Consider the following 12,920-nt stretch of genomic DNA (forward strand, 5'->3'; position numbering starts at 1 on the left):
TGACCATCTTCTAAATGCACACTTAACTGAACTGTGAAAACAATGTTTATCTTTTAAAAGATATTTTTCAATCTTGGGTGATTCTTTACAAATAAACATGATCACCAATTGACTTAGCTAGTTGAAAAAAAAGGATCGCCAGAATCTTTACTCTTTTCTTATTAATGTTCAATGGAAAAATTCAAGAGTTTTGGGAATCCATAACTTCTAAAATATTGTAGACTGCACCATTGTTCATAAGTTTCTAGATTAAAGTTCTTGCCCTAGATTCACAAAAAAACTCATCAATTTTCAATGGGGAACATTAAAAATTAGGCCCCCTTTGGACTATAGGGGGGCTCCTATGCAGGCTTTAGAAAAAACAGCAGTGTATGCACATCATTATGCTCAATCTAATTTATGTGCAAAATTTCAGGTTTCCAGGTTGTTTCATTACTAAGCTATGCACAGGACATATGCACATTTTATTTTACTATATATGTTTAAATTTTATTCTCATTTCATTCTGCAATGTAGGCACCATCTTTAAAACTCATACATTCTCTTTCTTGACAATAAAAGTGGGCCTAAGGGTAGGGTTTTTTTTTTCTTTTTATGTGGAAACTTTAGCTCTGTCCTTGAGATCTAACTTCTACAGTAATTTTGTGAGATTTTCCAGCTGAATACTAATCCTTTTTTATTTAAACTAATAATCAGCTGGCAAATGTTAGAAGTAATTCCTAAGCTTTTTGAGTGAGGTTGAAAGTATATCCCTGCCAGTATGTCTTGGTATTTTGAATTGGCCTGTAAATTATTTTCAATGAATGTAAAATTAATTGCCTTAATAAAAAAATCCAACAAATTAAAAGTAAAAGGTCACCTTTCCTGACATAGTTAAATCTCTAAGTCAGTTTGTTATTACACAACGTGATGGATTGCAATCATAATTCCAATTATGCTGTGAAATAATGAAAAAAATAAAATGATTGGTAATAGATGATCACTGTCCTTTTGGCAGGCAATTTCTACCTAAACCTTAGAGATTACGAAGAATGTATAAACCCAACTCCTTCTTATCTTCATTGAATATATACTCAGAAAATGGAAATTTCAGTCATTTGATATATGTAGAATGAGAATAATGACAATGAAAAAGCAATTATAACAACAATGAAATGATTTTGATTATTGTTTTGACATTTGTAGGTTGTTATAATTATAAAATATTTGGCATATTATATTTTCAAATCCATTGGTTTGGGTAGTTAATCAGAGATTTTTAAATTAGGTATGGTGTTTAAATGCACATCATCTTAAACTTAAATATTTTATAATCAAACATTAATTATGGCATAGAATCTTTACCAATCAATTTATTTCCATTTCTGACCTGTACTGTATTGACTTATGCATAATGCAAATAAAGTAAAATCTGAAGACACCAGTCAGTGAAGGAAGTATGTGATTGTTAAATTGTCCTGTTTTTCTCTTGGTAATCAATAACAGATAAAGTCAGGATCTTTGGAATGTGTATGCCCTTCCAAAGAGCTATTCATCTGCTATCCATAATCTTCAATGGATCTGACATTCACAGTAAAGTCTGTGATTTCCATGGTGCTAAAGTCCACTCTCCAAGGCATCACTGATTCAGGAATGTTAATCAAGTCTGAGCTTGCTGTCTCCTAATTACAAGTTCATTGCTTTAAAAGTGGGTCTGTTCACCTGTGCTTCAGATGACAGATTCTTAACAGGAAGCCAGGAAAAGCCTTTGATTTTGTTAACTTACCAAGCCTGCGGTAGGATTCTGGCAAGCATACTTTTTAAAACTTGGTGTTGCTGAAATTGTACTTCCGTGCTTAGGGCGCCACTTTTCCTAAATTACTGACAATAAAAAAGCACATGTTATTATAGTGCCTTTCACATCCTTGGGGTAACTCATAGCTTTTCCCACCCAATAAAATAAACGATCAGTTTCAGGAGAGTTGATTAATGGATGGAACATTGGCCAAGGCACTGAAAATTTTCCTGCACTTCAAAACATAACAACTCTTTCAATGCAGCACTCTCTTTCAATGTTTTATCACGTCAGTTTAGATCAAGTCCTCCAATGCTGTAAACTGGTGCAAATTCACAATGTCAGGAGTGAGCATAATTGAACCAAATTAAGGCTTGCTGGCCTGTAGCGAAATTGATACCTTGAGCATCAAAACTCTGTTATAAAATATTTTTCATTGGCAGAATTAACAATAAAATGGTTGCAATGCTTTTGTTCAAAAGAAGTCAAAAAACAACAGGATGATGATGTGGGATTCATCTCAGCTTCATTCCAGCTGATCAAGGTTTGGAATCTCTGGTGCCATCACGTAAAAAGTTGCCAATGCTACAAGTATAGAAATTGAGCAGATCATAGAGTTATTGGGGTGCCATTTTTGGAATTGGAATTAGTTTATTATTGTCACATGTACTGAGGTACAGTGAAAGACTTGTCTTGCATACCGTTCATACAGATCATTTCATCACTTCAGTACAATGAGGTAGTACAAGGGCAAAACAATACAGAATGCAGAATAGAGTGTCACAGCTACAGAGAAAGTGCAGTGCAGGTAGACAATAAGGTGCCAGTCATAACGAGGTAGATTGTGAAGTCAAGAGTCCATCTTTTCATACTAGGGAACCGTTCAGTAGTCTTATAACAGTAGGATAGAAGCTGTCCTTAAGCCTGGTGATATGTGCTTTCAGTCTTTTGTATCTTCTGCCTAATGGGAGAGGGGAGAAGAGAGAATGTCTGGGGTGGGTGAGGTCTTTGATTAGTATAGACATCGAGAAGTATAGACAAAGTCCATGGAGGGGAGGCTGGTTTCCGTGATGTACTGAGCTGTGTTCACAACTATGCAGTTTCTTGTGGTCCCGGGCAGAGCAATTGCCATACCAAGCTGTCATGCATCTGGATAGGATATTTTCTATGGTGCATCAATAAAAATTGGTGCGTGTTAAAGGGGACATGCCAAATTTCAATTTCAACTTCAATGAAAGTTAAATAGATATTGTCATATATGGGTGCTACTGCTACAAAACTGCCCAGATGAAGAAGCAGAAAATCACCCAACTGTAACTAAACAAATGAAAATGAAATTGTCTCAATAACACCTCACTTGTTACATCCACCATTCATCGAATCCTTGAAGTAATGTTTAGAATCCACACAAGGATACAGAGGTGAGAAGTGAGTAATCAGACCCCACTGAGCCAATTTCTAAACGACAAATGGGGCAGAGCATACCAGAAGCATATCAACTGCATTTAAGGTGAATATGAACCCAGCCTTCGACTAAAGAGGTGGTACTGAGGCTTCCTCAGCAGTTACCTGAGGCATACTGTATAGTTGAAATGGTTTCAAAATTGAACAGAACTTTCCCTGTTTTCCAGCAACATAATATTGATTTGTAAAATGGACTTTTCTTCTATTTTTGAATTACAACATGAACATTCTGTAAGTAAAACTTATAATTTATATTTTTTCAAAGGAAGTAACTCAATTTTTAGCAAAAAATGTTTGAGTTTATGATAATAATATTTTATTCCTTTTCATATTGGTTCATTATTGTTATTTTCATTTTATCTGATTACATATAAATGTAGTTGAATATTAGAAACATAAAGAAGTTTATTACATGTAAGTAAAATAATTAGTTAACATACTTAACACATTTTTAATAAAATGTTCAACTTACTACTTCCAATTTTAAAACAAAATCATGTTTTAGTGCTGCAATAATTTTAATTCCCCAGTTAAGCATCTAAAAATCACACAATGCTGTGAAACTATTTATAACTTTATGAATTAGGTGACAAAAATTAATCAGGAAGTTTAGACTTCAACTTAATATGAATGATTAAGGGGAGATTTACACAATAATTATGCTGTAATTTTAAGGGTTAAGCAGCTTTATCATTGAATCAACATGAAAGCATTAAAGTAGAAGAAATGAAAGATGTCATAAACTGATGAAAATTCACCCTTTTGTTCATAAATTGGGTGTGAGGGCTCAGACTGACATGGAAACAAAGGTGGCAAGATTCCACAGAAGGAGATATGAAGGTGTATTTGGAATCTGCAACAGTTCAACTAACAATTGCTTTTAACCTGTTATACTAATACTAACATAATTCTTTAATTGCTTTATAAATTTTCGGCTGTGTAGACAAAAGTGTGATCTGACTTATGGTAGACTGAACTAATGAGAATGTTTTAATCAAGAACAACACATGTTTGAATATTGAATTTAGTCTGGGAAGATAGTCTACCTCCTCTCTGCCCCTTATATAACTAGGAGTAAATTGGTTTAAGCAGATGAAATTGGCACTTTTTAACACCATTTTTTTATGTTATGAATCCCCTAAGTGTCAAAAGAGCATCCACATCATGTTCTCACTTCCACAAAGAAGTGCACCAAGCACTAACTTGTGAAGGTATTTCTTTGCATACAGACATCTAACGTGCACTAGCCATGTGCAGCAGAAAAAGACTACAATGCCAAATCAGCGGCACAGTGTGCAAACCTAAATTGATGGCAGATCGCCATTTTGGAATTCTATGTTGAAGCCCACACTTTTTTTCATCCCTTTGCACCTGACCATGAAAACAAATGATGTGAAGGACCTTCCTACACACATGCCACTCTAGTAGCACTGTTCAAAGAGATCATTAACTTCTTGGAGCCACAAACAACCTGCTGGAGGAACTCAGGGGGTTGAGCAGCATCTGTGGAGGAAAAGGAATTGTTGATGTTTTGGGTCAAAACTTCTCCCCCCACAGATGCTACTCAACCCACTGAGTTCCTGCAGCAGATTGTTTGTTGCTCCAGATTCGAGCATCTGTGGTCTCTCGTGTCTCCATTAATTACTTAGAATTCTGGCTGTGGTAAAATCCTAATACTATTTCTTTGTATCAATGGGACCAATAATCCTGACTTTTAAGTGGCTTAATTAACAATCCTTATAAACCTTTAGAGCCTTCCCTGAGATGGGTGGTTACAAATTATTTTAAGGTTTTGTGGGCCGAGGAATACCATAAATGCATCATCTCAATTTTTCACTGAAGTGAAGTTGTCTGCAACCAGATACAAGGCTTAAAGGTTCAGTTCACATACTGGGCAAGATCACACCCTTTTCATCTAGATTCCAGCATCTGCAGTCCTTTGTTTCTCTCGTTCTTTCTAAACCACAGTCCACACTCACCAATCCCCTTCAACCTGTGCATGTTTCCCATGGTCACTCTTACATTTTGCATATTCATTGACTTGCGAACCTGGCTGCTTCACATCTCCCATGAGGTGAGGCAGCAGCTAGGTCTCATAATAGCAGGTTCTGAGGCTGAACCCAGAATACAAGCAGGTCCTTGACGTGAAAGGCCTTTCTGAAATAGTTTTAGATGCCTTTGATAATAAGGGACGGACATGTAAAAACAGAATTAAATAATTAAAAAATAAAAACATAAAATATACTTAAAATACCTTTATGTACTAGAAATCAAATATAAACAAAGATAAAAGTAACTGAACCATTAAAATATATGGGGTTGTACTAATTAAGCTGGCGTAAATCTGTGAGGCTGGATACAGAAAACGTCCGACTGCTCCTCTCAGGACACTTGTGCTGAGTTAAGTGGTGAAGGGGGAGGTCAGGTGCAAATAATCTAACCTCCAGTTTGCCTCTTATGTCCCTGTTGCAAGCCGTGGGCAAGGAAGTCAGAGACAAGCTGACTTACAAGAAGGAGGCATAAGCATTTGCCTTTTTATGTTGACAGTATTGCTTTGGAACAATCTTTTTAACTCCCAAAGAGTAAAAACAGACAGACTTCATTTTCCAATCCATGAAACATTCCGTGCCTGGGGAAGTTTTTGTCATTCCAGCTTGGAAACATCTGGTTTAGACCAAGGGGCAGTAAGTGCTTTTAGGGAAGTAGTATAAATTGGCTGGGACTATCTGTCAAGGGAACCAATCAGTATAACCTAAGGACATTACTAACAGTTTATGTCTCATTCTTATTATATTAATGTCTGAATATTTCACAACTGCTCAGCAGAAGTTGGTAAATGAAATATCTTGCATTTATAAAGCACCTATTTTAGTGCTCTTCAGATGCATTGAATTGTTTTTGAAGTATAGTTCTTGTTGGTATGTAGATTGACGGTTTCTTTTCACAATAAGGTCCACAAAACAGTAATAAATGGCCAATTAGTCCGCTTTAATGGTGCTGAAAGATGGTTAAATATTAACCAGGACACAAGGGTAGTGGAGAACCCTACTGATCTTTAAAACAATTTCATAAACTCCTAAATAACTAACCATTCAGACAAATGTGTCTTCATTTTGCTCAGTGCTAATGCTCTTGTCCTCCTCTCTGATCTTGTTGTAGCTGGAGCAGGTGACATTTTTTAATGAGAACATCCTTTCTGTGCCACAATTGCCTCAGTGTTCCTCAGTCAGACTCAGTTGGAGAATTGCTCACTAAGCTGCATACATTCTCTACTGAGAACCATTCTTCCTCTCCCCCTGCTCTGCATTTTAGTAGCTTGTGCTTCTCTTCTTGTCCTCAGCTCATTCCTTCAGTCAAGCTGTGCTCCAAGGGAATGCCCACTAATATAAGCATCTTTGGAATCATCTGTCTTATCCAGCAGTCTTGAAACCAATTCAAAGCCTTTGACCACTCCAGCACAACATTCCTTGTAGACTTCAGCAACTTTAAAGAGCTCTAGAAAACACAAACTCTTCTAAAATTGTAGCAGCAGCTAATAGAGTCCAATCAGCAACCAACCTCCAAGGCATTGATAATTCCTTTAGCTAGTGATGACATTCTTTCCAGTTGTTGAAGACGTATCCAGCTGCCTGAGGTTAGATTAGGCATCAGCTGGACTGTTGAGCTCCAATTTAGCAGTCCTGACATCAAATCAGCATTGATTTCAGACTGACTTCATGTTTTACCTACTCTGCATTCTTCCAGCTATTGTTTTTAGTAGATGACATGATCCCTGCCACAAATACAAGTTGCTATTTTGTAATGAAGTTGATATTTGTAACAACCAATTCATAATCATAATGTGTTGATTGTAAATTGTAGATTGGTTTATTACTGTCACATATACCGAGGTTCAGTGAAAAAAATTGTTTTGCATTCCAACCATACAGATCATTTCATCACTTCAGTACAATGAGGTAGTACAAGGGAAAGACATAACAGAATGCAGTATAAAGTGTTACAGTTACAGAGAAAGTGCAGTGCAGGCAGACAATAAGGTGCAAGGTCATAACAAGGTAGATTGTGAGGTCAAGAGACCATCTTATTGTACAGGGGAACCATTCAATAGTCTTATAACAGTGGGATAGAAACTATCCTTAAGCCTGGTGGTACATGTGTTCAGGCTTTTGTATCGTCTTCCCAATGGGAGGGGGGAGGAGAGAGAATGTTGGGGGTGGGTGGGGTCCTTGGTTATGTTGGCTGCTTTACAGGGGCAGCGAGGAGTGTGGACAGAGTCCATGGAGGGGAGGCTGGTTTTCATGATGTGCTGAGCTGTGTCTACAGCTCTCTGCAGTTTCTTATGGTCTTGGGCAGAGCAGTTGCCATACTGAGCCTTGATGCATCCTGGGCCATGGCGTCCACTTGGTTTGACCACGACAGACTATTGATAATGTTCACTCCCAGGAACTTAAAGTTCTTAACCCTCTCGATCTCAGCACCATTGATGTAAATGGGAGCATTTGCACTGCTCCCTTTCCTGAAGTCAATGATCAGCTCTTTTGATTTGTTGACTTTGAGGGAAAGGTTATCGTCATGACATGATGCCACTAGGCTCTCTATCTCCTTCCTGACTCATTGTTACTTTTGATTCAGCCCATTCATCTGCTCATTCACGTCATCTGCAAATTTCTAGGTGGTGTAAGAGCAGAATCTGGCCACATAATCATGAGTGTATAGGGAGTAGAGTAGGGGGCTGAAGACACAGCCTTGTGGGGCACCAGTTTTGAGGGTAATCATGGAGGAGTTGTTGCTACCTATCCTTACTGATTGCAGTCTATTGGTCAGGAAGTTGAGGATCTAGTTGCAAAGGGAAGTGTTGAGTCCCAGGTCTAGGAGTTTGTCGATGCGTTTGGCCCGAATTATGGTACTGAATGCAGAGCTGTAGTCAATAAATGGTAATCTGATGTAGGTGTCTTTGCTATCCAGATGTTCCAGAGATGAGTGTAGGGCCAGGGAGATGGCGTCCACTGTGGACCTATTTTGTTGATAGGTGAATTGCGTGGGTTGAGGCCGCCTGGGAGGCTGGATTTGATGTGTGCCATGACGCACTGTAAATTGCCCATAGTGTGTAGGTGAGAGGTAGATTCAGGGAGGAGATGTCGGGAATGTGGGAGCATTAAAATGTGGTAGGGTAGGACTTGTGTAAAAATGGGTGTTTAATGGTCAGTATGGCTTTGGTGAGCCGAAGGTCCTGTATCTATGCTGTATCTCTCTGTGACTCCATAAGTGAAAGGCAAAAAAAAACTTCACATGCTAGAAATCTAAAACTAAAAAAATAAGAAATGCAGGATATACTTAGCAGGTTGTGTTCTGATGAAAGATCATCAACCTAAATTTTTAAATCTATTTCCCTCTCCTAGATGTGACCTGACCTGCTGAGTATTTCCAGCATGTTCTTCTTTTAAACCACGGTTGTTGCTGGCTGCTTTTATTCACTACAGAAAAGTTTCCTGTAGAATTGCTCATGACTTGGCATGGGAATGATTCTCATTAATAATCTGGTAGTGAGAATATGCAGATGGTATAAAGTCTTAGGTGAAGACTGCGAAGAACAATTGTGGTCTAGACGGGAACAGCTGGCATCTGACATCACAACGTTTTTCTGCGAGGTAGGGAATTGATTGGAAAAAATTAGATTTACTTCAATGCATGATTTATTACTTTGTAAATTATAATGAAATACAAGTGTTTTTAAGGGTAAATTCACCAATCCCATAGTTTGAATGAGGGGAACTGATTCAATGTAATATGGCAAAAATACTCTCAGCAGTGATTCTCTGATTTATGCTGCTTCTTGCTGGAGTTTTTTTCTTTAATCATGGGATGCGGACATTTGACAGGGCTGGCATTTATTGCTGGCCTTGAACTGAATAAGTTTCAGAGAGCAATTAAGAACTAACCACGTTGCTACAGATCTGGAGTCACAAAAAGGCAAGACTAGATAAGGATTTCCATCTCTGGTAAATGCCAATTAGTTTTAACAAGACAGTTGCTTCATGGCCAAAAAACAAACTTCTGGAGGAATTCAGTAGATCAAGCAGCATCTGTGAGGGGAAAGGAATTGTCGACATTTTGGGTCAAGACCCTGCATGAGGGCTGAGAGTGTAGAGGGGAGTTGGCCCGTATAAAGAAGTGAGAGGGAGGGGTGAGGCAGGGGCTGGCAGGTGATAAATGGAACCAGGTAAGGAGGGCGATGATGGACAGATGAAGCCATGTGGGGAGGGAGAGGGGTTAAAGCTAGGAGACATCAGCTGGTGGTTGATAGTTTGAGGCGGATAAGGAGAGAAAAAAAAGAGAGCCAGGTGGAGCCATGTGGGGGAGGGGAGACTAGAGGTAGAGACTGGAAATTGATAACTGGAGACACAAGAGGCTACGGGTGCTGGAATCTGATAAGTAAGGAAGGTGATAGGTAGAACCAGATAAGGAAGGGATGATGGGCAGATGGAACCAGCTGGGGAAGGGAGATCCAGTAGAAATAGTGTGTGGGTGATGGGCAGATGGGACCAGGTGAGGGAGGGGAGAAACTTGGGTAGGTGGAAGGAAAGAAAAAGGAGCACAGGGAGTGTGGGATACTGAAGCTGACAAATTCCATGTTCATCTCATTGAGTTGTAGACCACCCAGGCGGAATGTGAGCCACTTCACGGCCATCTGATCCAGGTACTTCTTAAAAAATATATACTGTTTTGTTAACTGAATTTGAATTACCTGATGTGGCAGAACCTGAAATAATATGTAATCCAGTAGTTTGACCTTTATGTTACTGTTTCCTACATGAGAATTCAGTAAGAATAACGTTATTGTAACTTGTTCAATTTTTAAAGAGGCTGGGAAGCAAAAAAATTATAAAGAATAATCTTTTTGTTTAAACTTACTTGTTTCATGCTGAAGAACAACTAATTAGAAGTATCTGTATGGAAGTACTTCAGCACTGTTACATTGAAAGAATTGTGAAAAAACCTGCATTTAACAACAGATCATAGTGTATAATGGGTTGTCGATCCACAATAGTCTGTTTTATTCCACCACTGAACAATAAAATTACTCCCAACAAATCAATAAAGCCACATCAATAAACAGCTAAGTTATTGAATTAATGGAGTAAACTACGTCAATGTGGAAAACACCAACAAATAATAAACTAATGGGGTAATTGTGACTGATGAAGTAATAAATTGATTGAATAGCAGGCACACAAATCAATACGTTAATCCAACAGCAAGTGGAAGTAAATTGAGGATGTAATGGAGCAGCAGGCAGGAAGACGATGTGGATCCAAGTACCAGATGAAGACAGCATTCTGACAGAGACAGGTAATGGGTGACAGACATGAGAGGTAGAAACACAGAAAGAAGTTTAGACTCACATGTATTGTGTCTTTCAGGACTTCTGGATCTCCATTGACACACTAGCCGATAAAGTGCAGTCACACAAGCTTCCATAACCAACAATATGACAATGACCTGAGCATCTGTTTCAGCGATGTTGACTAGGGGATGGATATCCACCACAATGCTGCTGATAACTTTTTCAAAATAGTACCATGGAACCTTTTAGTGTGATATCTTGCAAATACCAGATCAGGCTGCACTAATTGAGGGGGAAAAATAACTGAGCCAATATCACATAAGAATGACTTACAGCATAAATGTCCAATTCAAGATAGGCAGAGAAAGTGAGTTAGTGGAAATTGGAGAATTCGAGATTGAGTCCAGAAGGATGCAAAGTGTCCAGACAGAGGATGAGGTGTTATTCCTCAGGTTTGCATTGGGCCTTGTTATAACAGTGCAGGAGGCCACAGACAGATGGATCAGTGTGGGAATGGGGTAAAGAATTAAAGTGGCAGACAGCATGAAGCTATCCCCCAGTGGACAGAACACAGGTGGTTTGCAAATTGGTCACCCAATGTGCTTTTGTTTTCTCCATTGGGGAAATGCAGAGGAGCCCACAGTGTGAACACTGAATGCAGTACATCAGAATGGAAGAAGTACAAATAAATCACTGCTTCACCTGGAAAGACTGTTTGGCTTTCTAGATGGTGAGAAGGGAAGAGGTGAAAGTACAAGTGTTCCATCTGTGGCTGCTTGGGAAAGTGCTGTAGGAATGGAACGGTCTGTGGGAAGGAAGAGTGGACCAGGGATTCATGAAGGCAGCAATCCCTTTGAATGCTGAAATAGGACAAGTAGATGTGTTGGGTGGTGGAATATCATTGAAGTGGTGGAAATTGTGAAGGATAATCCATTGAATGTAGAGGCTGGTGGGTGGAAGGTAAGGGCCACAGGAACTCTATCCTTGCTCTATATATGGATTTAGGGGATGAGAACAGAGGTAGAAGAAATAATGAGATGTGGTCAATGGCTTTGTCCACTATGACACTATGGCAGAAGGAAAGCACAGTTCAAGTAGATAACTCAAGTATTCCCCTTGTCCTATTCAACTCTCTTCCCACCTTCTCAGCAATTTACAACTAACTTTTTTCTCACTTTCCCAGTTTTGACAAAGGGTCATTGACCTGAAGTTTTAAATTTGTTTCTCTTTCCACAGCTGCTGATATGCTTGCTGAGGATTTCTACCTTTTTTTTTCTATTCTTATTTCAAGCATGGAAGCAAACGGTTTTTCTCTTATTTTGAAAGGGTTTCCAATGTTGTGCCTCAGCTGGTGAGTTAACAGAAAGGATTTAGAGTAAGTTAACAATCCTCTTCTGCCTCAACTGTATCTATTTTCCAACAGGTTTCAAAATGAGCTAGAGCCCTATTTTGATATGTAAACTTGGTTGGTGTACTGATTGTAGGAGCCTGATGCAATTTTCTGGTTCCAGTGAGGAGAATCCGTCCAATGTTATGGCACAGATAAGTTCTACTTTCAAACTTCTTCAGCTGAATACCATAACTTCTCCCTGCATTTGCTCAGAATATCTTACAGTAATTGGTTTAAAGATCAACAAAGTGGAGCTTCTCACCTGTATATCCTTCATTCAATCATCCTAGTTCATTTTTTTTTCAGTATAACATTCTTTTCCATTAGGTTCTGTCTTATTACTATTGAGAGAAATGGCACAGTAAATGATAATAACTTCTCATTTTCAGGAGGACAATATGCATGGACATGCTAAATAAAACAGGTAGATATTTAATGAAGGTGATTGGAAGGACAGTTTCACTGCATTATGTTGTACTATTCTTTCCTGAATGATGTTTTGATCTTTACTTCAGGAAGGACTAGTGGATACCCTTTTCTTAATTAAGCATTCATCTGATACATCAGGCGTGCTGTTCCTGATCCAGTGAGGAATCGGAAAACTGACATGAATTTTTTGAGCATCAGTATAGCCACTGGGAAAGAATATAATTGCTCCCGGATAGGCATGGCCTGCGGCTGTTGTGCATATTATCATTGATAAGGAATAATTGCATAATAAGGATTTATTGCTGTCAAAATTCAAATTTGTGAACTGCAGATGTACATGGTGCTTAATCATAGTTAGCTTACAGTTTTAAGTCTGTTTTAGAAGTTTCAATGCTGACTAATATATATGGCTTGTAATGAAATCCTTCCTCTGAGTTCTCAACATAAATTGTCTCTCTAAGCGGTGCAGATACAGAGAAATAAATACAATTGCCTTATTTTGCCTTTGGGTAGAGATA

This window comes from Pristis pectinata, chromosome 7 (genome assembly GCF_009764475.1).
Source record: "Pristis pectinata isolate sPriPec2 chromosome 7, sPriPec2.1.pri, whole genome shotgun sequence".
NCBI classification, from domain to species: Eukaryota; Metazoa; Chordata; class Chondrichthyes; order Rhinopristiformes; family Pristidae; genus Pristis; species Pristis pectinata.